General features: G+C 36.7%; 1 protein-coding gene across 2 annotated transcripts in view; it reads right to left on the bottom strand.

The window, feature by feature from the left end:
* Window positions 1-26,516, bottom strand: part of DPP10 (dipeptidyl peptidase like 10) — a 1,381,541-nt gene that overhangs the window by 746,941 nt on the left and 608,084 nt on the right. The window lies entirely within an intron of this gene.

The raw sequence follows: 26,516 nt of genomic DNA, 5'->3' as shown, positions 1-26,516 counted from the left end.
GAGGAGGAGCCCCCAAAATAGAAAAGACTCAGAGATTATGACTTATGCTGCAGATTTATGAATGGATGCAGATATAACCAAGATGTCAGAGATGGGATTCAGGCTAGCAATTGTGAAGATAATGGCTAGAATGGAGAAATCAACTAATGGCAACATAGAGTCTCTAGGGCAGAAATAAAAGGTGAATTGGCAGAACTTAAAAATGCTATCAATGAGATCCAATCCAATCTAGATAATCTAACAGCTAGGGTAACTGAAGCAGAAGAGTGAATAAGCAACCTGGAAGACAATATAATAGATAAAAAGGGAAAAGAGGAGGCCAGGGAAAAACAACTCAGAATCCATGAAAATAGAATCAGAGAAATAAGTGACACCATGAAGCGTTCCAATGTCAGAATAATTGGAATCCCGAAGGGAGTGGAGAGAGAGAGAGGACTAGAAGATGTATTTGAGCAAATCGTAGCTGAGAACTTCCCCGAATGAAACAAATGTTCGTGTCCTAGAGGCAGAAAGGACCCCTTCCCAGATCAAGGAAAACAGACCAACACCCCGGCATGTAATAGTAAAACTCACAAATCTTAAAACCAAGGAAACAATCCTAAGGACAGTTAGGGGAAACAGATTCCTTACATAGAGAGGGAGGAACATCAGAATAATGTCAGACCTATCCACAGAGACCTGGCAAGCAAAAAAGGCCTGGCAAGACATATTCAGGGTACTAAACGAGAAGAACATGCAGGCAAGAATACTTTATCCGGCAAGGCTGTCATTTAGAAGGGATGGAGAGATGCAGTTTCCAAGACTGGCAGAAACTGAAAGAATATGTGACCACTAAGCTGGCCCTGCAAGAAATATTAAGGGGGGTTCTATAAAAGGAGAAAGACCCCAAGAGTGATCTACAACAGAAATTTACAGGGACAATCTATAAAAACAACGTCTTCACAGGGAACATGATAACAACTAATTCATATCTTTCGATAACCACTCTCAATGTGAACCGCCTAAATGCTCCCATAAAACAGCACAGGGTCACAGATTGGATAAAAAGACAGGACCCATCCATATGCTGTCTACAAGAGACTCATTTTGAACCTAAAGATACATCCAGACTGAAAGTGAAGGGATGGAGATCCATCTTCCATGCCAGCGGACCACAAAAGAAAGCTGGGGTAGCAATTCTTATATCAGACAAATTAGATTTTAAACTAAAGACTGTGAGTTAGAGACACAGAAGGACACTATATCATTCTTAAAGGGTCTATCCAACAAGAAGACTAACAATTGTATCTATGCCCCCAACATGGGAGCAGCCATCTACATAAGCCAACTGTTAACCAAAATAAAGAGTCATATTGATAACAATACGTTAATTGTAGGAGACCTCAATACTCCACTCTCAGCATTAGACAGATCATCTAAGCAGAAAATCAACAAAGAAATAAGAGCTTTGAATGACACACTGGACCAGATGGACCTCATAGATATATACAGAACATTCCACCCTAAGACAACAGAATACTCATTCTTCTCGAGCGCACATAGAACTTTCTCCAGAATAGATCACATACCTGGTCACAGATCAAGTCTCAACCGATACCCAAAGATTGAGATAATTCCCTGCATATTCTCAGACCATAATGCTCTAAAACTGGAACTCAATCACAAGAAAAAATTTGGCAGAAATTCAAACACTTGGAAGCTAAAGACCACTCTGCTCAAGAATGTTTGGGTAAACCAGGAAATCAAAGAAGAACTTAAACAATTTACAGAAGCCAATGAGAATGAATACACATTGGTCCAAAACCTATGGGATACTGCAAAGGCAGTCCTAAGGGGGAAATACATAGCCGTCCAAGCCTCATTCAAAAAAATGGAAAAATTCCAAATTTACCATTGAACTCTACACCTTAAAGAACTAGAGAAAAAGCAACAAACAATGCCTAAACCACACATTAGAAGAAAAATAATTAAGAATAGAGCAGAGATCAATGAATTAGAAACCAGAAACACACTAGATCAGATCAATGAAACTAGAAGCTGGTTCTTTGAAAGAATTAATAAGATTGATAAACCACTGGCCAGACTTAGCCAAAAGAAAAGAGAAAGGACCCAAATTAATAAAATTATGAATGAAAGGGGAGAGATCATGACTAAACCAAGGAAATAGAAATAATTATCAGAAATTATTATCAATAACTATATGCCAATAAGCTGAGTAACCTGGATGAAATGGATGCCTTCCTGGAAACCTATAAGCTGCCAAGACTGAAACAGGAAGAAAGTGGCAACATCAGTAGGCCAATAACCAGTAACGAGATTAAAGCAGTGATCAAAAACCTCCCAAAAAACAAGAGTCCAGGGCCTGATGGATTCCCTGGGGAATTCTACCAAACATTCAAAGAAGAAATAATACCTATTCTCCTGAAGCTGTTTCAAAAAATAGAAACAGAAGGAAAGCTTCCAGACTCATTCTATGAGGCCAACATTACCTTAATCCCCAAACCAGGCAAAGACCCCATCAAAAAGGAGAATTTCAGACCGATATCCCTGATGAATATGGATTCTAACATCCTCAACAAAATCCTAGCTAATAGGATCCAACAATACATTAAAAGGATCATCCACCACGACCAAGTGGGATTTATCCCCAGGATGCAAAGGTGGTTCAACATTCGCAGATCAATCAGTGTGATAGAACACATTAATAAGAGGAGGGAGAAGAACCATATGGTCCTCTCAATTGATGCAGAAAAAGCATTTGACAAAATACAGCATCCTTTCCTAATTAAAACTCTTCAGAGTATAGGGATAGAGGGAACATTCCTCAAGTTCATAAAATCCATCTATGAAAAACCCACAGCGAATATCATCCTCAATGGGTAAAGCTGAGAGCCTTTCCCTTAAGATCAGGAACACGTGAAGGACGCCCACTCTTGCCACTACTGTTCAACATAGTACTAGAAGTCCTAGCAACAGCAATCAGACAACAAAAAGAAATAAAAGGTATTCAAATTGGCAAAGAAGTCAAACTCTCTCTCTTCGCAGATGACATGATACTTTATGTGGAAAATCCAAAAGACTCCACCCCCAAATTACTAGAACTCATACAGCAATTCAGTAATGTGGCAGGATACAAAATCAATGCACAGAAATCAGTTGCTTTCTTATACACTAACAATGCATCTGTAGAAAGAGAAATTAGAGAATCAATTCCATTTACAATAGCACCAAAAACCATAAGATACCTCAGAATAAACCTAATCAAAGAGGTAAAAGATCTATGCTCTAGGAACTACAGAACACTCATGAAAGAAATTGAAGAAGACAAAAAAAGATGGAAAAACATTCCATGTTCATGGATTGGAAGAATAAACATTGTTAAAATGTCTATGCTACCCAGAGCAATCTATACCTTCAATGCCATCCCGATCAAAATTCCAATGACATTTTTCAAAGTGCTGGAACAAACAATCCTAAAATTTGTATGGAATCAGAAAAGACCCCGAATCGCCAAGGAAATGTTGAAAAAGAAAAACAAAGCTGGGGGCATCACGTTGCCTGATTTCAAGCTATATTACAAAGCTGTGATCACCAACACAGCATGGTACTGGCACAAAAACAGACATACAGACCAATGAATCAGAATAGGGAACCCAGATATGGACCCTCAACTCTATGGTCAAATAATCTTTGACAAAGCAGGAAAAAACATTCAATGGAAAAAAGACAGTCTCTTCAATAAATGGTGCTGGGAAAATTGGAAACCACATACAGAAGAATGAAACTCGACCATTCTCTAAGACCATACACAAAGATAAACTCAAAATGGAAAAAAGACCTCGATGTGAGACAGGAATCCATCAAAATCCTAGAGGAGAACATAGGCAGTAACCTCTTTGACATCGCCCACAGCAACTTCTTTTAAGATACATCTCCAAGGCTAGTGAAACAAAAGCAAAAATGAACTTTTGGGACTTCATCAAGATAAAAAGCTTCTGCACAGCAAAGGAAACAGTCAACAAAACAAAGAGGCAACCCACAGAATGGGAGAAAATATTTGCAAATGACACTACAGATAAAGGGCTGCTATCCAAGATCTATAAAGAACTTCTCAAACTCAACACCCAAAAAACAAATAATCAAGTCAAGAAATGGGCAGAAGACATGAACAGACACTTCTCCAAAGAAGACATACAAATGGCTAACAGACACATGAAAAAATGTTCATCATCATTAGCCATCAGGGAAATCCAAATCAAAACCACACTGAGATACCACCTTACACCAGTTAGAATGGCAAAAATGGACAGGGAAAGAAACAACAAATGTTGGAGAGGTTGTGGAGAAAGGGGAACCCTCTTACACTGTTGGTGGGAATGCAAGTTGGTACAGCCACTCTGGAAAAGAGTGTGGAGGTGCCTCAGAAAATTAAAAATAGAGTTACCCTATGACCCAGCAATTGCACTCCTGGGTATTTACCCCAAAGACACAGATATAGTGAAAAGAAGGGCCATATGCACCCCAGTGTTCATAGCAGCAATGTGCACAATAGCCAAACCGTGGAAAGAGCCAAGATGCCCTTCAACAGATGAATGGATAAAGAAGATGTGGTCCATATATACAATGGAATATTACTCAGCCATCAGAAAGGATGAATACCCAACTCTTACATCAACATGGATGGGACTGGAGGAGATTATGTTAAGTGAAATAAGTCAAGCAGAGAAAGTCAATTATCATATGGTTTCAGTTATTTGTGGAACATAAAGATTAGCATGGAGGACATTAGGAGAAGGAAGGGAATAATAAAGGGGGGGGGAATAGGAGGGAGAAAAGAACCATGAGAGACTATGGACTCTGAGAATCAAACTGAGGGTTTTAGGGGGGAGTGTGATGAGGGGATGGGTTAGCCTGGTGATGGGTATTAAGGAGGGCACATATTGCATGGAGCACTGGGTGTTATACAAAAACAATGCATCATGGATCACTACATCAAAAACTAATGATGTACTGTATGGAGACTAACAAACACTATATAATAAAAAAAAATTAATAAAAAAAGCAAGTCATCCAATATTACATGTAGTAAAACACTATTTAAATAATGGGAACAAAACATAAAATACTACATGTGTTTATGGAGACATAATTATGCAGTGAAAGTATGGAATACATGTATAGAAATTGTTATAATTTTAACATATAGGACCAGTGCCTCCCTCCCGCTACAATCACAGGTAAGGGTCTTCAACTATTTTTTTTTTTTTAAGTAAGTCTTTTCTTTTATTTGTAAAGATTTTATTTATTTGACAGAGAGAGACAGCGAGAGAGGAAACACCAGCAGGGGGAGTGGCAGACGGAGAAGCAGGCTACCCGCCGAGCAGGGAGCCTCATATGGGACTCGATCCCAGGACTTTGGGACCATGACCTGAGCCTAAGTCAGACGCTTAACGACTGAGCCACCCAGGCGTCCCAAGGGTCTTCAACTATTAAAAAAAAAAAAAAAAAAGCTTTTCTTTTATGTGCACTGAATTTTCAATAGCAATTAGTTTGGAGGAAAATGAAAATGAGCTGATACAGAGGAAGAGTAGAAAAGGGACCTCGACTATCTTTAATGTTTAATTTCTTTTAAAAATAAAAAAATAAAAAATAATTATTTCCTAATTTAACAGAATGAAACTTGATGTTCATTATAACACTTTACTTCTCATCTGAACGTCTGAAATATTTCACAATTAAAATTTAAAATTCCAACAACGACAAAAACAACAGAAAAGGCCAAGTCCTTATGAGGAAGGCAGGGGGGTAGATAAGTTGAGAAATGAGTCTGTTGCCACAGAACAATCAGTTCACAAACACACATTGTGGGCTGGCTGGGCCAAGTGGAAACCTAGACCTTTCAATTCTGAGCGCGGTGCACGATTCACAGCAGCACCCTCTCTTAATTGCTTCCTGCACTCTGTTTGGAATCCAAATTATCAAAGCACTCTTGACCCTGAATGGTAAGATTAAATTTAAGAAATGGTGGACTAAATTTTACTTGTTGGAGTTTTAAATTGACTCACTGTCCTCGAATAGTAAGAATTCAACCACTCTGCCTAAGGTGGATAGAAACAGAATTTTAAGTAACAAGCTGGTGTTTCCTGCATTATGGAGTAGACGGAGTTGCTTAACATAGGAAAAAATCCTTCCTTCATTATTGCTTTCTTGCTCTTTTCCATTTAGTAATATGGGCAGAACTAGTAATTCTCAAATGCCTTTAAAGCTGCTAAGATTATTGGAGATTCAGAAAAGATTTACGACCCCTAATTAAATTTTAGATTACAGACTGCAGCTGACAAACATGAAGGTTATTTTTTAATGGAGACCATTTTGGCAAAAGCTCCATAGGTAACTATTTCTTTACGGACTCAAAACAACCTCGGGATTCTGGACTGGATTCTAAACTGAAATGGCAAAACAATCTTCAAAGTTCTCAATCTCGTATTTCTACTTGATCATCCTGCACAATGATTGTATCAAAGGGCCATTTGGAAATTTTGGCTTTTCCTGCTAGGACTTCCAAGTATATGCAAGAAACAGTTCTTGACGAGCAGCTTTGCTTTCACCTCTGAACAGCTTATAAGGAGGAGGACCTGTGGGTTAGGTATTTTTACAAAGCATCAGTGTGACTGGCTGTCAGTGTTAGCATAGGCGGCCCTCAGTAAGAACGTGTGCACTCTTCTCACTGTGTGTTTTATCTATGATCTCCCACACTCACAACCTCATTTGCCCCCTTACCATCCATAGTCAATGACCCACACATATCTACCTGGTTCCCCACATCTCTCCTCTATGGGGCCAACGATTTCTCCAGCTGCTTACCTGACTTCTCATTTTGGATACCTCAAGGGAATCACAAACTCAATGTGTTCAAAGAACATGATCTTCCACTCCAAATGAAAGATTTATTTTGTACATAGAATTTTACTGAATAGTAGCGTCCTTCATCTGGCTACTCACGTCAGATACATAGGTATCACAGGTAAGGTTCTCCTTCAAATCCTGTTGATTTAACCTCTAAAATAGTATATGCATAAATCCTCTCTATATGCACATCCTGTTGGTTCTCTCTCCCACGTAGTTTATGCAAATCAACTCACTGTCTCCAACACTCCACCCTAGTCCAGAGGACCTACATCTCTCTCATGTAGGCAACTTTGTTACTTTTCAGTAGTCTGCTGTTATCCATATTTGATTCCCTCCAATCTGTGGCATTTTATTTGTTCCAGTGACTTATAGGAATACTTGATCAAAATCTATCTTTCTTTAAAAGGTAAACTGTAGAGTTAAAAAACTTGCTTGTTTTTCTCAGGTTTGTATTCCTAGCACCCTGCAATTGCATTATATTGTCATCCTGCCTATGTGCCCTAAATTCTGGAAAACAATTTCACATATGTGCTTATGAATTTTTTTCGGCAGCAGCAGTGTCTTTGGAATAACCTCACAGCTCTTATGAGAGCTCAGGATTTTAAGTTGAATGGTACTTATCAAGACAAAAACATTTTGCTTTGTGTGTTTTTAAAAAAAAGATCTTTCCCACCCTTAAACTTAAAAGTACCAACCTTTTCCCCAGTCTTTTTTTTTTTTAAAGATTTTTATTTATCTGTTTGTTTATTTATTTACTTATTTATTTGAGAGAGAGAGAGAGGGCACGAGCGGGGCGGGGGGAGGAGCAGAGGGAGAGGGAGAAGCAGACGTCCCACTGAGCAGGGAGCCTGATGTGGGGCTCCATCCCAGGACCCTGAGATCATGACCTGAGCAGAAGGAAGATGCTTTACCGACTGAGCCACCCAGGCGCCCCTCTTTTTCCTAGTCTTTACACAGATACTGCCGAAGTAGTAAATAGGCTGACTTGATTTTGATCACCTTTACTTGTTTCTTCTTATTTTATACTAAAGGAGCAACAGATTATATGAAAGGTTACAATTCAGTTATAAAGGAGGAGGAAATATACACTGAATATTTCCTGTGTGCTAAGTCTTAAATATATTATCTTCCATTTAATTTGAGCAGCCTCTGGGTTGTTGAATATACTTTTAAACACCCCTACTTTATAGGTGAGGAAATTGATATTATAAGAGGTTAGTCTTTTCCTAAGTATCTCAGCAGGTAAATGGCTGAGCCAACATTCTAGTTGATGTCTCTGATTCCAAAATCCCCATTCTTTTTCTTTTTGGAGAGAAAGAGAGAATGTGCACAAGTGCGCAAGTGCATATTAGAGGCGCTCGGGGGGGGGGGGGGCGCGGCCTGAGAGGGAGCCAGAGAATCTTAAGCAGGCTCCATGCCCAGTGTGGAGCTCAATACGGGGCTTGATTTCACAATCCTGAGGTCATGTCCTGAGCAGAAATCAAGGGTCAGATGCTTAACTGACTGAGCCACCCAGACACCCCTCAAAATCCCTGTTCTAATTTTTATAGACTATGTTTTCTCAAATCAGGGGTAGCCAGGATTAACTCCTTACCAGGGTTATTCTGTGAAAGAATTATAAACTGAATGAGGTTGATTTCATATCTAAAATTCAGGAGGAACTTTCCTCCAACATCCTACTGTATAGTTATGTAGGTTTGGAGAAGAGAATTTTTCAGCCACAGGCTGGCCCTAATGCAGTGATTCTCTACCGTGCTATTCATGAGATTGACCAGGAGGAATTTTAAAAATCAGAGTTTCTCAGGGTGAAATTCAGGTTTCTGTATTTTTAAAGCTCTCTAGAGGATTCCGATGTGCAGATAATGTTTGGAAAGCACAGCTCAAATTCTTTTTAGGAATGTGTCATTATGTCTTTAAATTTAGTGTACAAATGAACATTAAATTTTAGACAGGAAAATTATTCTTTAATAGGGGAGGCAGATTCAGAAACATTATGCCTACTAATTCTATCTGAAAGAAAATATATCCTTTCACCTTCTTTTTAATATATATCATTTCCACTCATTATTAATAAATCCTGGCATCTCCCCTGCCACTAGGGGAAGCAGGTATTTTAGACACTTTAAATGCTCTTCATAGATAATCTGCCTTCTTGCTGCTCTTGAGTTTTATACATTCTCTCCAAGATGTGTGTGTGTGTGTGTGTGTGTGTGTGTGTGTGTGTGTGTCTGTATGTATATATTTACGCAAAGTGTTAATTCAGTAATAGCATCAGAATGCAATTTGCTGGAAAGGAGATCATAGGCTCACAGAGAAGGCAGAAAAGCAGCAGTCAGGGTAACAATGTTGAATGCACTACAGGCTGCTATTTCAAGGGCACAGGTGAATCTGGAGCTACTATACTCACATCTACACAGAGCCAAAATCACTCAAGGCAAGAGAGGAAAGAATGGCTTCTATGAATAAAATATAAGCCAAGATTGTTTCTTTTAAGAAAAAAGACTATCTATGCTAAATCGTAAACCCTGTTTCTAGGACTGTTCCCTCTAGCGATGTTACTTGTCTGCTTGGCTTAGTCTGATTGTCATCTTCTTCAGCAGGGCTCTCGTTCAGATAACCATCAGGTGATATACGTGCTCATGCTTTTTAAAAAAACAGTTGGGAAAAAATGCATAAATGTGCATTTATACCATTTCCTATCTGTGACTCATTTCTGTCCTTTCTCCAACCTATTGTTGAATTTTACAGTGTCTCTCTTCTTTATATTCTCAATATCTTCCCTGTCTTTTCCAGATCCACGACCATTATCTCAACTTTGGGTTCAATGCTCACGTGTACAACTGGACCATTATCTCAACTTCAGGTTAAAAGCTCACGTGTACAACTTGCCCTTCTTAATCCCTCTAGCTCTTCAGGCTCTGGCCCTGCCTGGGTGTCACTGCCAATGACATTGATCAAGGTGAACATTGTTCATTGTCATGAACATTATCATCTTCTATTCATTTGGAAAAAAAACCTAAGGAAAAAAAATTTTAAAGTTTCTAGTTTATGGGCCAGGGAACATCCTCCCTCTTGGCTTCAAAATGTTTTAAACTAAGGTGATCAGGCCTTCTGCACATTGCATCCCTCCTGTGCCTCAGCCGTGTCCTCAGCGGCTGTTTCCCACCTTGCTTGACGGCAGCCCAGGTGGGTGCTCAGGGGAGAGACAAAAGGAAAGAGCAAGGAGTAAAAAACAAAGAAGACGAGAAAAAATAGTAAGTATGAAGAATAAAGGAAAAGTATACAAAAGAAAGTTTATAAAAAAAGAAAAAAAGAATTCTCTGTTGCTGACTCCTTGAAGAACAAGGACATTTATGAATTCTAAGATAAGTGTTTAATTGGCAAGCAGACAATTGCATAAACATTGATTCATTAATTTCTACTTATGAAGAGAAAATAGTCATTTAATTGCAAAATTAGACAAGTAACCCTTCGTCCTTTATAAATATTAATTTTCAAAATACTTAGAAAATTATTGGCATCGATTGGGCAGATTTGTTTTTGATTATCTGGGAAATTTCATGCCTGAAGCCAAATACACATTTTTATTAGGTGAAGGCTAAATGCACTGACAAATGAACTTGAGAAAATTTTAAGTTATTTAATGCACTTTTATTTAAAACTCAAGGGGGCAAAATGAAACAGCCAGTGCTGTCAATAATGGTGAATTTAACCACACTTAACAAATTAGTATTGCTACACATGTCTTTGTACGTATTATCCCTAAAATAAATGAGCCCATGAAAGTATGGTCTGAAAGTAAGGTCTATATCTGTTTTATAATTGTATACTGTTACCTGTTTGATAGGCAATACAAGGTAATCAGTGGGTTATCATGCTAATAAATGTGTCTGATTGATTATACTTAACACTGTTTTATACTCATTATCAGAATTCAGGGACAAAACATCAGCATTCTTTTTTATTGTAATTTATCATATCTGAGTTAGCTTATGTGATTTGACATGGTGCTAAATAATCTATTGCCCTCTGGACAGAGTATGCTTGAAGTACTGTTTAATAATTCTCTGCCATGTATTTGTTCTGAACATTGATTAAAGATGGGAGTGCGATCTAGTTCTTTTTAGTTTTATCTAAAAAATTACAATACTATAATGTACTAAATGAGTGAAATATAGGACCTGCTTCTGTGTGCTGTTTAAGGATCAGCGTATGTTAAGAAATAATGACTAGCGTTTGTGTAGCTGACAAGCTAATTCCTAAACACAAAGAGATATGTAATGCCACATTTGCATGAAGTATTATCTCTTATCACCACATAATGTATTTCTCATTATAGTTTTATGAGCCCATGGGGCTTCATTGTGTTTGTTTGTTTTAGAGCATCCACATTTTAACCTAATAGATTATGATGATATAAATCTACCTACCGGGGTATTCAGCTCAAATCAATTTTATTTAAATTTGTACACTATGTAAACATACACACTAGATTTGTTAACAAACACCACACACAACCCCTACAGGTAGGTGCTTATTTTACGCTGAATCATATATACGATTCATATATAATCATATATATGTATATATACATATATGTATATATTTTATGCTGAATCATATGTATATGATTATATATGAATATATATTATATATAAAATAATATATACATATAATGTAAATTATGAAACCAGAACTCAAATTTGGATCAATGTCAAAGTTTATATACTTTACCACTATTCTAAACTGAGTAAAGACTGAGTTAATGCATTTCTGGCAAAAGCAAAGAAACATTAATCCTTTAGTTAGTCTTTGCAATCTTACTGAGGATACTGAGAGTAAAACTGTAATTTCTGTAAGGAAATGGCTGAGCAGTCTGGAGAATATCCATTATGATCTTCACAGACCCCTAAGGTTCCTGAACCTGGTTGGAAACCTAGTTTTAGATACTATTAATTAATCTGATAGTTCTTTTTAAATTGAAGTATAGTTGACATACAGTAGTATATTAGTTTCAGGTGTACAGCATAGTGATTCAACATTTATATACATTATGAAGTGATCACCACTACAAATACAGCTACCATCTGTCACTATACAAAATTGTTATAATATTATTGAATATATTCCCTATGCTATACATTGGATCTTGTGTCTTATTTTATCACTGGAAGTTTGTAACTTTTAATCCCCTTTGCCTATTTTGTTCATCCCCCTCTCACCTGGCAACCATCAGTTCGTTTTCTATATCTATGAGTCTATTTCTGTTCTGTTTTAGTTGTTCTGTTGTTTTGTTTTTTAGATTCCACCTATAAGCAAAATCATGTGCTATTTGTCTTTCTCTGACTTATTTCACTTAGCATAATACCTTCTAGGTTTGTCCATGTTGTCACAAACAGCAAGATTTCATTCTTTTTTTTTATGGCTAAGTTATATTGCATTTTATGTGTATTTCATGCCTTCTTTATCCATTCATCTATCATTGGACACTTAGGTTGCTTCCACATCTTGGTTATTGAAAAAAAAAATGCTATAGTGAACATGGGGTACATGTACCTTTTTGAATTCATGTTTTCACTTTCTTTGGGTAATACCCAGAAGTGGAATTGCTGGATCATATGGTAGTTGTATTTTTAATTTATTGAGGAAATTTCACACTGTTTTTCATGGTGGCTGTGCCATTTTGCATTTCTTCCAACAGTACACAAGGGTTCCCTTTACTCCACATCCTTGCCAACATTTTTTATTTCTTGTCTTTTTGATACTAGCCATTCTGACAGGTGTGAGGTGATATCTCGTTATGGTTTTGATTTTCATTTCCTTGGTGATGAGTGATGTTGAGCATCTTTTCATGTGTCTGTTGGCCATCTGTATGTCTTCTTTGGAGAAATGTCTATTCCGGTCCTCTGCCCATTTTTTAATTGGATTGTTTGTTGGTTTTTGATATCGAACTGTATAAGTTCTTTATATATTTTGGATATTAACCCTTTATCAGTTCTATCATTTGCAAACATCTTCTCTGATTTCGTGCATTGCCTTTTCATTTTGTTGATGGTTTCCTTCACTGTGCAAAAGCTTTTTAGTTTGATGTAGTCTCATTTATTTTTGCTTTTGTTGCTCTTATCTGAGGAGACAGACCTAAGAAAATATTGCTCACACCAATGTCCAAAAGATTACTGCCTTACTGTCTTATTTTTAAGTCTTTGATCCATTTTGAGTTTATTTTTGTATTTTGAGTTTATTTTTGTATTTGGTGCAAGAAAGTGGTCCAGTTTCCCCAACCATTTACTGAAAAGACTTGTCTTTTCCCCATTGTATGCTCTTGCCTCCTTTGTTGAAGATTAATTGACCGTGTAAGTACAGGTTTATTTCTGGACTCTCTATTTTGTTCCTTTGCTCTATGTGTCTCTTTTTGTGCCAGTACCATACTGTTTTGATTACTACAGCTTTGTAGTATGGTTTGAAGTTGGGGAGTGTGATGCCTCCAGCTTTGTTTTTTCTCAAGATTTCTTTAGCTATTCAGAGTCTTTTGTGGTTCCATTCAAATTTGAGGATTATTTGCCCTAGTTCTATGAAAAATGCCACTAGCATTTTCATAGAGATTGCATTGAATTTGTAGATGACTCTGAGTATGGACATTTTACGATATTAATTCTTTAAATTTATGATAATGGTATATCTTTGATCATTTCTTATTTTATTTCAATCATGAAACCCAATGTTTAACAAAAAATATGGTTACTATTGTTCCTTATCCTACTAAATGTTTGAGAAATGAAACAATAAGAATCATTCTAGGTGGATATTTTGTTCCTTTATTCATCTTCATACTTTTAATGCCTAACACAGCACTGAGCAGCAGGTACCCAATAACTATCTGTTGCAGAAATTACAGGTATTAGGAACAGGTGGCCATTTAGAATCAATTTGTTTAGTGCCATATGTCATTTGAACATTTTATTATCATTTGCTTTAAGTTGAAGGTAACTTTTAATTTTCAAAATTTGAGAGACTTTACAATTTTAAACCAATTGTACCATGTAATGGACTGCAAGATCCCATTAGATCCCTGAAGCATGCTCTAATTTTATTTTTATTTATTTTTTTTATGCTCTAATTTTATATTTAGGTTGTACAAATAACTACATTAGCTCTTTTCATATTTTTATTTGTATTTTCTTCAAATGTTAAATATCCTTGAATGTAGCCCTTATTAATGAAATAATGTATAGAGATTTAAATGTGTACCTATGCATATATAAATATGTACACATGTAGTCACATGTATGACTAAAATTGCAACCGGTATTAAACTCTAAGATCATATAATCTGTAGCACTATTAACACCGAATGAGACATTTATATATATAAATTAATAAATATTTACTTGTGATGCATTTCCTAATTAAACTAATATAAACAGTTTATATCTTATAAAGTTTATTTAATGTTTATCTTAGGTGATAATATATAGTTTATCAAGTCACATCATTTAGAATGATGACAGACCTAAAGACTTAGTTGTTTATTAATGTATTACTTTAATGAAGTATTATTCTGGTTCAGAAACTGAATCCACTGCAGGATGGCAGGCAACATGCTAAAGTTAACATTTAAGATGAAAAAAGGTTATCCACTAAATAAACTCAGATACACAAACTCATTTTTTTTTCCTTTTGGTAAATATGCTTTATTGAAAACTAAGAGTCACACATGTGCATACTTAATTAGAAGGTGTGCTGCAGATTGGATCAAAGGGGTAGACTGAGTATACAACTCTACTGTGGTATTTTTCAAAATCTTATAAAATGAGAAAAAGCCAGGGAACAAAGTAGGGTGGAAGAGAGGAGGAGGGAGAAGAAGGGCCGGGGGTGGGGGGCGGGTTCCAGTGGAAAAAGTGGCTGCCCTCACTCGCCTGCTACAAAAAAACTGAAGAGTAACATCAGAGAACCAGAAATTTTGAGGAATCTCTGGAACTTAGAAGATTAAAAACACTGTGAAGACAATGAAACAAACATCAGAAACCAGAGCCCCAACATTTTGTATTGTGAGATCCTCTGCTAAGGTTGTAACCATCTAGAAGACCCTCATGATCAGAGTGAACAGATGCTAAGCAAGGGAGAGAGGACACCTGGTCATTCATCAGGGTGATTACTGGAACAGATGAGCCACTCCTCCCTTTTCCCTTCCCAGTTTATATCAAGCAGCTGCTATTAGAGAGTTTGCTTTAAAGTTTTAGTTTCCAGTTGAAATAAAGCAATTAAAGCAAATAGAAAACTCAATTGATGGGTGGAATTGAAGAGTAGATAGAGCTATAAAAGAAACTAGTGAGCTCAAAAATAGATTTTTTTTCAAAAAAATCAGAAAATATGTAACATAGTTGTGTGTAACAATCTAAGAATATCGCAAAAATTTTGTTACTATTAAATTAAACCCTGAGAATGTCAACATAGGGAGTGACTGATGGAGATGGAGCATGTAGGGTACAAGGATGGTGAATGTATGTAATGTTCATTTTCTAAATAGGTATTAATTTAAAGTATCCTTCAAAAATTATAATATAAACATGTATATTTGCATGTGATGTATAATGCCTTAAACTAGAAAAAAAATGGGAAAAGAGAATTCAATGTAGTAAAATGAAATAAAGAAACCCCATTAGATGTCAGGAGGAAGACTGTCTTAAAAACCTCTTCTGGGGCGCCTGGGTGGCTCAGTTGGTTAAACGACTGCCTTCGGCTCAGGTCATGATCCTGGAGTCCCTGGATCAAGTCCCGCATCGGGCTCCCTGCTCAGCGAGGAGCCTGCTTCTCCCTCTAACCCTCCCCCGTCTCATGTACTCTCTCTCTCAAATAAATAAATAAATCTTTAAAAAAAAAAAAAAAAAAAAAACTCTTCTGCACCATTCATTTACCTCCTCACACCCAGCTGCTCTTCTCTTGGTCCTCTCTGTGATGACCAGCTCTGAGTAGACTCTGACCAACTAACTTCTACAGGTGCAACCTCACAGCTTAACACTGCAACGCCCTTGCCTTCTGCCCATTCATGCCTCCTCTTCTCACCCTTTGTCTCTCACATATAAGTGCTCAATGCCTATTTATGTCCAACCAGGATATGGAGTGGTGGGGAGGAGGGTTATGGGGAAGTAATACCCCATCAGCTAAAATTTTGAGTAGTGTGGTAACAAGAGCAAGTAGATAAATTTTCACCTCTGTCTCCTTAGGTCATATGGTTCCAAATCCTATAATTTCTGGGAGAGTGATTCTGAAGGTCAAGCATCAGTTTACTTTGTGGTAGCCAGCTCAGTAACACATTCTCTACTGGCTCCCCCTCCATTTGACCTCACTGCTTCTCCCTGGGATCATACTCTCTAATGTAGCAGAAGCATATAAACCTTTGCTTCTGACTCTCCTGTCTGGGGACCTCAAGCTAAGCAACACTAATTAAGTTAATACGTACCTTAAACACAAATAACATATTTCTTTATTATAAAACAAAGGCCCTAGCTAGCATCAGGCAAATCAAAAAAAAAAAAAAAAAAAAAAGATAAAAGGTAAAAAAAAAATGAAAGAAGTCAAATTAACAACAATCCCAAATCTAGCTAGATGCTGTATGAGAGTGAGACAGTTAAAAATATGATAATAAAATAATGGGGAAAGTATGTATGGCAAATTTTAAGAACAACCACCACAACAAAAACAAACAAGCATTGCACCAGCATTATGAAACTGATTATGATAGCAGAAAACAAAATGCTAAATGAGACAAGTTAAAATATTTCATATTGGTAAAAGTAAAATCATGAAACCTTATGGACCTAAAATACAGGATTGAACTATATAAAACTAAGCTGGTAGAAATATAAGGAGAAATTTACTAATCTGTAAATGCTGGAGCCCTAGGATACTTCAATTTAAATGTATTTGATGAGGATATTAAAATCAAAATAAAGAGAAATAGTAAAATTCAAACAATTTGATTTCTATACATACATATATATATTGTATATATATTTAGATATTCAATGTATTATGTACAGAGAAAGGGAGAGAGACAGAATTGTACTCTTAAGACAATCATACAATTTTTTCACTCATGAAAGACTGTTTAAAATTTTCATGTAATAGATCACAATGTAAAGCAGAACAAATTATATAACAGAAGACTGCATTCTCTGAGCAAAATATGTAAAAGGTAAAATTAAAAAGAAACATCCAGACATAGCCAACAAAAGTAACAAATATCTCTTTGCTTAAAAATTTTAATATATTTTAAAATAACCCTTCACTAGAAAGAAAATGAAAACCCAAATTATAAAATATTATATGAAAGCATCTGACCCTCTGTGGTTTGTCCAGCATGCTGTGCTCAATGTCACCTCTGACCCTCAACAGTTGCTATTTACTGCCTCATCTGTGTAATATTTTCCCCAGCTCTCAACTAGGATGATCATACTACCCACCTCAAATGGTATTTGGGAGGGTTAAGTTAAATTAATTTGTATAAAGCACTTAGAAGCATGCCTGGCACACTTGGAAAACTAAAAAAAAAAAAAAATATATATATATATATAAGTGCTCTCTAGCTACTGTTTTTATTATCATCATCATTACTATTACTAGTTTTCCTAATTATACATACTATACATTTCATTTAATTAGCATGCATTTTTAAGTTTCTTAAGAAAAAACTCAACGGAAGTCTATATTTACAAATTGCAAATGGCTTAACTTTTGCACAGAGGGTAATAAATGTATTACTTGTGCGTAAGTTATTGTTCAAATTGCATTATTGGATACCCCTATAATGCCACCCCCTCCATAAATTGGTAGCACTTTTCCATTGCAAAGAGGAACTGGAAATTACCAGCTTTGAAAATCATTTGGCTAATTTTGGCATCACTGAAAAAAGTTAATGAGTCATTCTCATTTGCATTTATCTGTGAATTTTTAATAACAAATAGACAAAATCAAAGTTTTCCTAGAAGCTTCTGCAGAGGTCAGATACTTCTTAAACAGTGCCTAAATAGGAGGGAAACCTCTATGTCTGCTAAGAGTCTTAAAAGAATCTCCAAAGCAACCAAAAAGATCCTGGTTATTTGTTTAAAGGGGAGTAAGCCATCATAGGGAATTTTTAATTCATCTTGAGATGCAACAGAAAGCATAACAGCATAAACATTCAAAAAGACTGAAGTATATGAGTGTGGAGATAGCATATCTGTTCCCCCAAATATGATGAACATCCTCATCACACATTACCAAGGACATTTCCTAAGGTTAAAGAGTTTGAGAAGCAACTCTCAGAGCTCAGCTTATTATTTACATAAAATGAACATTTCTTAGACAGGAAAATTAATAATCCAGGATGGACTAAGAAGGGAGAAGATTTCAGGAAAGTATATGATCAAAATATGAAACTTGTTAGAATAATACAAGATGTTGTGAATGAGCACCCAAAGCATATGCTACTGAATTCTGAAGAATGGTAGAAAATGGGAGAGTTGATAGAAAATTCATTTAATTATTTCTATGCATATATGTATGTATGTATGTATGGATGGATGTATGTATTATCTAAATATCTGTGCTGTGTTAACTGAGTGCCTGACACTGTGCTAGACATATAAGGGTCAACAGAACAAATAATGCTTCCTACTCTCATGTAACCTACAGTAGTGGGAGAGAGAGTTGCTTAAATAATTAGACAATAAATTACATTAAGGGTAAGCATTGGACAAAGAAATAATGCTAAAGATGCACAAACATCATCCTCATGTTTTAAATTGGAAATAATTGATTTTGGAAACTCTAGTGCAATTTGACGTCTGTTTTGGGAAAGTAAATGTTACTAGTCATGTTTCTTTGTATTGCAAATAAAAGAAACTGAGCTAAAAGGGGCTTAAACAAAAAGTGTAAGTAAATGAAAATTTCACTGGTAGAAATGACTTTCTGGCATGTTGTGCTCTCTGTACTCCCAGGTTATCAGGAAGCTGTTCCTGTCTCTTGGCTCCTTTTTTTTTTTGCCTTGTCTTTTTTTCCCCCACATCTGCTTTTTTCCTCTTAGAGCCCCTAGCAGCCCCAAGTTTTCTTCCAAATCTTGTTGAAATAGAATTTATCATTTGATCTTTTCACTCAAAATCTTGTGGTTAGCTCTGATTGGCTCTGAATAGGTCAGCTGTCCATCTCTGAACTAGTCATCATGGGTGAAGGAATAAAGTGTTTTGACTGGTCAGATCAGATTTCATGCATCCTACTGAAGCTCACATTAGACAGAGCCCTCCCAAAACACTTGCCCTGGAAGTGAGGGAGCCTGGATCCATTAGGAAATTTGGCATTGTTAGAAAAATGGAGAATGGAGAATGGCAAACAACAAACATCTACTGAAATATTTATCAAATAGTTTGTGAGAACTTAGAAGGCAAAAGAAGGAAACTCTTTAAGATTTGGATGATTTACTAAGAACATACCATGCCAAAGTAGACTCCTTTTCTCTTTTCTTTTCTTTTCTCTTTTCTCTCTCTCTCTCTTTTTTTTGGTCCTTTCTTTTCTTCCTCAGGCCCCCTCTTCTTTCTCTCTCTTCCCTCCCTCTTTTCCTCCTTCTTTCCTTCTCTCCCTTTCTCTCTCCCACTCTCTTTCTTTCCTTTCCTACCTTTGTTCCTTCTTTTCTTCCCTCCCTCTTACCCTCTTTACTTCCTTCCTTCTCTCCTTCTTTCTCCCCTTCCTTCCTTCCTTCCTTATTTCCTGCCTCCCTCCCTCCCTCCCTCCCTTCCTTCCCTCCCTCCCTTCCTTCCCACCTGCCTGCCTTCCTTCCTTCCTTCCTTCCTTCCTTCCTTCCTTCCTTCCTTCCTTCCTTCTTTCCTTCAATACTACTGTTAGATGGAGCAGGTACCACTGTTATTGGGAATACTAACAATAAAGGATTTTCAATTAGATAGGAATGGATTATTCGTAGAGATATGATATCCTGGGAGAATGTTGGGGCTCAGCCAGGTTTTGCTAAGAAATATACACTTTAAACCTGGAAGTGACGCATTGGAGAATGTTCTAGTGAGAGCACACAAAGGCAAAAGAGCTTGTCTTATTGGAAGAGATGTATCAGGATTTGGGGACTGGAAAACAAAGATTAAGATCAAGGCTAGAAGTGACTCTGGAAAGGAGGTAATTCATTGAAATATTTGAAGTGAGTTGTTTTGCAGAAGAGGTTGTTGAGTTTTTCTGTGCTGCTTCAGACTACAAAAATAGGACAAAAAGTCGGAAATTTAAGAGATAGATTTCATGTTTCCATGAGAGAAAGAGGCTCTTAGCAAGCAGCAGAAGCTGTAGGTTTTTAAGGAGTATGTTTCTTGTCATTGTAAGATTCAAACCCAGCCTTGGTTTCAGTATGAAAGCTGTCAAAGAAAGGCTGACAATTATGTTTCCTAAACTGAAAGAGAAAACACTATGATGTTTGGCAACTACCTATTATGGGGAATGTTCTCATAAAGTCTGGGTTATTTCTTCTGTTCAATCATGGACAACTCTGCCCATGGAAGCAAACAAAGAAACAAAATAGGATCTCCTAAACCCTCCAGAGCAGGTGCACATGAGAGAAGAATGCCCTAGTGTGAACACAGCAAGAATTTGAAGAAGCAAAACATTCTTAGCTCCTGTATAGTTTTTGTATTGCTTATTTGCGACTTTGCAAATAAACCAAAGGGAAAGCAAGCGTGTGCCAACTCCAAGTGAAAATTCTCACCCAAATTCAAGCCCAGACCAGACTGGAAGGTATGGCCTAGCCCACCTTTTCTCAGAGATGTTGGGACAATATCACCCCTTAGGATGGGTTGCTCTGAATGACCTCAAAAGCCCTGTCCATCTCCTAAATTCTGTGACTCCTACTTATACCCATGATCTATTGATTTATGAGACTAATTATAAAGTAGAAGCTCTTTGAAGTCATAAAGTGAATGATTTACCATCCTTGCTGTTTTGTTCTTTGTTATAACATGCACACTTACTAAAACAAAACAAAATAAAGCAAACAAAAACCCTATCCCCCTTCTGTCCTTCCACAGGAAGATAATTTCACCCAGTAAAAACTGCAACTCCACACCTTCTCAGCAAGTCACTGACTCCCCGCTGCCTCATCTCATGGAAGTGTCTGGTGCATCTACCAGCTGCTGTAGTTGAAATAATGAATGTGAAAATTCAAGAAACTCACAAATCCTTAAATGTAAGGCTTTGTTTTCACTCTCTCTCCGTTCCACCATTCAATTCTAAAATAATTTTTTTTCTCATGTATAATAAATGCAAGGAGAAGGGAACATTTTGCAGCCAAAACTCTATTCCCATCTTAGGCAGTTGAACAGGTAGACTGGTACATGGTGTGAGCAGCCAGGTAGGGGATATACTACTGAGATAAGCAGGTATCCTGGTATATTTTCTTGCAGCTCCTATCCAAGGGAGTCAAAAAGTGCTGAGCAGGAAGTAACAGCTTCAGTTGTAAAACTCTTTCCAGATATCAGCTTTGGTAGAAACATTGAAAAGAGATATAGTTTTGTTACTGTTTGTTTAGGGAGTGGTTCTCCTCTTTTAAGTTTGAGAAAATGAAGCTATGAGTAGAATGATTTCTATTATCAATCTGCTTTCATTTGTTCACGAACATGCTGTTAGATGCCATAGTGGTAAGAAAAATGAAAACCTGTCTCTTATTCTTGGTTACAAATGTTTTAGGCAATTTTGTTGCAGGTGGAGAGGATAAAGGCCACTTTAATGAGCAGAGTTAATGTAAAGGTAGACATGAGGATGAACTCCCCATTTTGGCTTCTGTTTCTCCTCTTCTTCCCATTCACTCTCTTCTAATTCACTATCCCACTCCCTGTCCTCCATTTTGGGCCATTTGGAGAGACTGGATGTGCTGCATTGAACTTACACTGGCATGGTTCATAGTTATCTGGGACATGATTGTCGTGTGCTCCTCACTGACCCACATTTTTCAGACTCGATGTAATAGTACCTCAGTGGCATCTTGGGTATATTCTGCTCATGTTGGTCTTCACACTACAGTGTCCTTGACTCATACATCCTTTTTGTAAAGTATAGCCCATATACTTCACCTTACAACCCCAGGATATTATTTATAGATCCATACTTGTGCAGTAAACAGATAGGGAGATTCAAGGGAGTCATAGACAGAATCATGTTTACCTCTGGGAGAAATGTTCAGGAAGGGAGAAACAAAGGAGATTTGACTTGGGGCAATATTTTATGTATTAAACTGGGCAGTAGATATGGCTATTCATTGTATTCTTTATAAATTCTTTAAGTCTTAAATACATCATGATGGGTTAATTTTTTAAAGAGTGACTCTAATATGAAACATTAGTTTAGACTTACATCAATAAAACCCTACATTTTATATATGACAGGAAAGGCCAAACAATAGCAAATGTTTGAGACTAAAAATTACAAAACAATAAATATAAAATTCTGAGCAAATTCTCTCTTAGAGTAGCTTGGATACAACAAGATTCAGCAAGCCCTCCATTCTAGTAGTGGGTGACAGACAAATTATGCTAGTTCTATCATCAATTGCAGAGTCCCCTTCAAATCACTCTTGAACAACTGGCTGAAAATGTGCATTTTTCAGGTAGTTTGCTCCTTAAGTGCTCATTTTGTTTCCGAGGTTCAGTATAAGAATTATGAAGTTGAGAGAATAGTAGAATTTCAAGTTTGAAAAGTTCCTTAAAAGTTACCTGGTCAGGTGGTTTTTAGTCTGCTGTTTATCTTCTACCAAACACTTTGTCAAAAAAAGTGAGTTCTACCATCATTGAAAAAGAAAGCTGCTTTTTCCAAGAATGACATTGATAAGTTATTTGGAATTCTGTTATACTTATCACTTTTTTTTTAAGATTTTATTTACTTATTTGCCAGAGAGAGAGAAAGAGAGGGGGAGTACAAACAGGGGGAGCAGCAGGCAGAGGGAGAAGCAGGCTCCTAGCTGAGCAGGGAGCCTGACGTGGGACTCGATCCCAGGACCCTGAGATCATGACCTGAGCCAAAGGCAGATGCTTAACCATCTGAGCCACCCAGGTGCCCCTGTTACACTTATCACTTACGGTAAGTTTCAAAACAACAAAAAATTTCTGGTGGTAGTTTTGGAGTAAGTTTTATTTGTATTATTACTTCTTATGTATTACAACTCTACAACATGTGAAAAATAGATTTAAACCAGGACAGGCTGTATGGAAATTCAAGACAATGATGGAAAAAACATTTTTCAGGGGCCTGGAGTACTCAAGACATTAGTGGTTCATGTCATCTTTTTGTTTCAGTAAAAGCCTGACTCACTGAAAGAAAACAAGCTGCGTGAGAAATTGCAGACAAGACAGACCAATAGCACAGTTTTATTTCAAGCACCACAAAAATAAATAGCAGCATTATTATTAAAAGAGTGTGGGCAATTCTAAAGGAATGCTAAAATAAAATAATCCTATGCTAGCAAAGAAATATAGTGAAAGGTGGAAGCCAAACACATTATATTTTGAAAAGAAATTATGTATAGCAAATATGACACATATTTCTAATACAGAGCAGGTATGAGAATATCATAGACCAAAGGCTGAATTAAGAAAGTGAATTTTTTGGGGTGCCTGGGTGGCTCAGTCATTAAGCATCTGCCTTCGGCTCAGGTAGTGATCCCGGGGTCCTGGGATCCAGCCCCGCATCTGGCTCCCTGCTCCGCGGGGAGTCTGCTTCTCCCTCTCCCACTCCCCCTACTTGTTGTGTTCCCTCTCTCGCTGTGTCTCCCTCTGTCAAATAAATAAATAAAAATATTAAAAAAAAAGAAAGTGAATTTTTTTAGTTGTTTACTTAAAACTTGAGTTTAATGCTCGTTACTACAAGAAATTACAAAAATGAACCCAATAGTACATTTTTTTTTCTCTAAGAATGTTACTGAAGAGAAGTCCACTCTGTCACTTGCAATGAAGTGCATATATGCAAATGATGCTAGAGCTGAGTTCAACAGACTCAAGCTTTTAAGAATTGCCTTTAGGAAGCAAGAGTCAAACATGATGTTTATCAATGTCAACTACATCAAGGCTTGAAAATCTCTGTGACTAGAAAGTGGACCACTTCTCTATCTTCTTTTACATTGGTCTAGGATCTGAGGAGCCACAAAGCATTTAGTACTGAAACCAAAGATGGTAATAACTGATCATACTACATAAGGTAAAGTACCAGAAGATTAACTCGGATTTTAGTTATGTTCATCAATTGAATGATCTCCATGAGCCTAACATGTTTTGGCTGCTCCATTCATTTCATAACTATGACAAAAAACCATTTTCTTGAAGGCAAATTTGGGCAGGGCACTGGCAATGATAGTATATGTCAACTTCCTTCTTCCAAGCCAGAACACTAATGAACCATTTAACAAGTATTATTGAGATGGCAATAAGTTGTAAGTGACTAAGCTAGTGGCAAACAGTAAACGAAATTGAACAAAAAATGGTTGTTCTCCTCAAGGTGCATAGAGTGCAATAGGAATTGTAAGTGCAACATACTCTAATGTATTCCACAAACAGATACTGGAAAACCCTAATATAACATGCTATAAATTTTAGAGAAACAGTCTGAAAGAATTGAGTTTTCATGTAGATACACTTTACAATGAAAGTATGTGAGATATGTTTTCCACATATATATTAATTTTTAAAATTTCTATTAGATATTTCTTTTTCCAATTTTTAAAAATTGAGATATTATCTCCCATTTTAGTCATTTTAAAGTGTACAATTCAGTCTTTAGTAAAGTCATCATCATTGAGCAGTTACTACTAATTCTCCCCAATCCCCCAGCTCTTGTAACCAGTAATATACTTTATGTGTTTACGAATTTCCTATTTATTCTGGATGTTTTATATTCATGGAATCTTACAGTATGTGGCATCTGGTTTCTTATAGCATAAAGTATGGGCTCATGCATGTATCAGTACTTTGTCCCTTTCTATGGCTGAATAATATTCCATTCATGGTTATTCTACATATTGTTATCTGTTTACAAGTTGGTGGAAATTTGGGTTGTTTCCACCTTTTATGTATGGTGAATAACTTTTTTTTAAAGATTTTATTTATTTACTTATTTGAGAGAGAGAAAAAGAGAGAGAGAGAGAGAAACAGCATGAGAGGGGAGAGAGTTAGGGAGAAGCAGGCTCCCTGCTAAGACAGGAGCCCGAAGCTGGACTTGATCCCAGGACTCTGGGATCATGACCTGAGCCGAAGGCAGACACTTAACCAACTGAGCCACCCAGGCACCCTATGGTGAATAACTTTGATATGAACATTTATGTACCAGTATTTGTCTGAAAGTATATTTTCAATTCTCTTAGTTAGATCTAGACGTGGAATTGCTAGGTCATACCATAACTCTTATGTTTTAGTTTTGGAGTAACTGTCAAATTGTTCCTCACAGTGGCTGCATCATTTTATACTACCACCAGCAATGTGCCAGGATTCCAGTTTCTCTACTTTTTTCAGTAACACTTATTACCTATTTTATTTATTTATTTTTTTATAGCCATTCTAGTGGGTTTGAAGTGTATCTCTTTGCAATTTTGATTTGCATCTCCCTAATGAATCTTGATGTTGAGCATCTTTTCATGTGCTTACTGGCCATCTGTAGATCTTTGGAGAAATATCTATTCACATCTGTTGATTACTGATTTTTCAGTTGTGTTGGCTATCTTTTTGCTGCTGAGTTGTGAGAGTTCTTTACATGTTCTGGATACCAGACCCTTTTGCAAAAATCATCTTGTATTCCATGGGTTGTCCTTTTACTTTTTTGATAGTCTTTTGAGGAATAAATTTTTTAATTTGATTAAGTTCAGGTTATCCACTTTTTTTCTTTTGTTGCTTGTGCTTCTGGTGTCATATTTAAGAAAGCGCTGCCTCACCCAACATAGGAAGATTTACAGATATGTTTCCTTTGCAGAGCTATATAGTTTTTAGGTCTTACCTTTATGTCTTTGATCCATTTTGTGTTAATTTTTGTATGTGGTATGAAATTAGGGTCCAAACTCATTCTTTTTCTTGTGGATATCCAGTTGTTCCAGCATTATTTGTTAAAAAGATTATTCTTTCCCTATTGTGATGTCCTGGCTCTCTCACTGAAAATCAATTTAGCTGTACATATATGGATTTATTTTTGGACTCTTATTCTATTCCATTGATCTATATATCTATTTTTATGCCAGCACCACACTATTTCATTTTATTTATTTATTTATTTATTTATTTAGCGATCTCACGAGCAGGGGGCGAGGGGCAGAGGGAGAGGGAGAAGCACACTCCTCACTAAGCAGGGAGCCCAACGACGGGCTCCATCCCAGGACCCCAAGATCATGACTTGAGCTGAAGGCAGATGCTTAACAGACTGAGCCACCCAGGCTCCCCACTACCACACTATTTTGATTACTGTGTTATGTCATATAAGTAAAATATAGGAGAGGAAAAAATACTATATGATCATCTCAGTAGTTTTGGAGTTAGTCTTGAAATCAGGAACTGTGAATTCTCCAACTTTTTCTTTTTTGATATTGTTTTGGCTATTTTGAATTACTTGCAAAT

The sequence above is a fragment of the Phoca vitulina genome, unplaced genomic scaffold (genome assembly GCF_004348235.1).
Source record: "Phoca vitulina isolate PV1807 unplaced genomic scaffold, GSC_HSeal_1.0 scaffold1, whole genome shotgun sequence".
In the NCBI taxonomy this organism is placed as follows: domain Eukaryota; kingdom Metazoa; phylum Chordata; class Mammalia; order Carnivora; family Phocidae; genus Phoca; species Phoca vitulina.
The sequence above is the reverse complement of the archived record's forward strand: the minus strand, read 5'-3'. Positions and strand labels throughout refer to the sequence as shown.